This window comes from Pan paniscus, chromosome 1 (genome assembly GCF_029289425.2).
Source record: "Pan paniscus chromosome 1, NHGRI_mPanPan1-v2.0_pri, whole genome shotgun sequence".
Lineage (NCBI taxonomy): Eukaryota > Metazoa > Chordata > Mammalia > Primates > Hominidae > Pan > Pan paniscus.
The window spans coordinates 102,255,867-102,257,772 of record NC_073249.2 but is presented as its reverse complement, the minus strand read 5'-3'; the positions used below and the strand labels follow the sequence as shown (position 1 = coordinate 102,257,772).

At 38.8% G+C, this 1,906-nt stretch overlaps 1 pseudogene; it reads left to right on the top strand.

Moving 5' to 3' along the window:
• The first annotated feature begins 524 nt into the window (after positions 1 to 524).
• On the top strand, positions 525 to 1,305 carry LOC129397465 (olfactory receptor-like protein COR9; annotated as a pseudogene).
• The last annotated feature ends 601 nt before the right edge of the window (positions 1,306 to 1,906 follow it).

Genomic DNA, 1,906 nt, shown 5'->3' with positions numbered 1-1,906 from the left:
TTTGTGCTCCTAATATTTTAAACTTATAACCAGAGATCAGGATTCATATATAGAGAAAAAGACTGGAATGGATATACTGAAAGGTAGCATTGATTCTGTGGATGATTTTATCCTTCTTTATATCTTTCTGCATTTTCTTAATTTTTCATAACAAAAATGTGTTAAATATCTTATAAAAAATAAGATATTTACAAAAAGGAATTTAACACAGTGGAATGCAATTTTAGAAAGGAGCTAATGCAGAGCCAGTAAGAAATGAGCTTACTCTAACACGGGGGTTAATAGCTTGTCGCCGATTTTAAAAGGTCTCCATTTATTCTTACCAGCCAGAAGCCATACAAAACCCTGTGTGAAGTTGTGATCTTCCTGAAGGTACTCCTGCATACTTCTTCAGGTTCCTGTGTATACATTATTTGACATGGCTCTGCAAGTTCAGAAACCCAATTGTGGTGCTTTCAGGAGTTCTCATTATAGTTTATTTTTTCTTATCATTTTGTAGCTGTGACATCATTTGAAATGAACAAACAAGTGTCACTGAATTTGTCTTCTTGGAATTTTTCAACCATCCAACTGACAGGGCTTGTTCTTTCTGGTTTCCTGATCATTTACCTGACAACCTGACAACTCTCCTAGGGAACATGCTCATAATACAGGCCACCAGGGTCAGTCCTGTCCTCCAAACTCCAATGGGTTATTTCCTCAGCAATCTGAGCTTCCTGGATATCTGCTAAGTGTCTACCACCATCTTGGTCATGCCAGTGAACTTATTCCAGGAGAAGAAGACCATCTCCTGTGAGGGCTGCCCTTCTCAGATCTTCTTCCTTGTGACATGAGCTGGCAGTGAGGGTGTCTTTTTGGCTGCTATGGTTTATGACCACTATGTGGCTATTTGCCGCCCTCTTCAATATGGGTTCCTCATCAGTGTGAAAGTCTGTGTTTGTTTAATGACTTGGTCCTGGTTGTGCAGGCTGGTGAATTCTGGGACACACACAGTGCTGACAGCTACAATTACTCTGTATGAACCCAAACCAGACCCACTACTTGCTCTGTGGCATCCCATTGCTCCTGAGGCTCTCCTTCTCAGACACTTCTGTCAATGAGTCTGTGCTCCATGTGGCCAGTGCCACTGTTGGCCTGAGCCCCTGCCTGTTTACTGCAGCATCTGACATACTCATCATTTCTGCTATCCTTCAGATTCCCTCTCCTCAGGGCCAGAGAAAGATCTTTTCTACCTGTGCATCACACTTCACTGCAGTAGTGGTCTTCTTTGGGACATCCCCCTTCAACTATGACATGCCTAAGTAACTCCTAGCTACTTATCTAGGAACTTTGCTTTCAACAAAATTGAAGAAGGACCTAGTTCAGTAGTCAGATGGTATATCACTTTTTATATTTACTTAGACATTTACCATTTCTGATTATTTTTATTATTTCATAAAGATTCTAGATTCCATCTGACATCATTTCTCTTCAGCCAGAAGAATGTTGTTTAGCATGTTCTATTATACAGCTCTTCCAGCAACACACTCTCTTAGTTTTCTCTCATCTGAAATTGTCATTATTTTACCTTAATTCTAGAAGAATACTTTCTCTAACTACAGAATTCTGGGTTGATAGTTTTTTTCTTCAACTCCTTTAAAAATTTTGTTCCACTGTCTTCTGGCCTGCATTGTCTATGACAAAATGGCAATAAAAATTTAAATTTCTCTTGGTCCTCTGGCTATAATGTATCATTCTTTTCTAGTTGCTTTCAATGTATTTTCTTTATCTTTGCTTTTTGACAGTTCAGTAAGAACCTTAAACACAAACAGATCAAACTCTTCTCTTAAAAAGTTTAGAATGGCTAAATGGATAAAAATCAACATGATCCAACTATATGCTGCTTGTGAGAAACTCACCTTGCCAG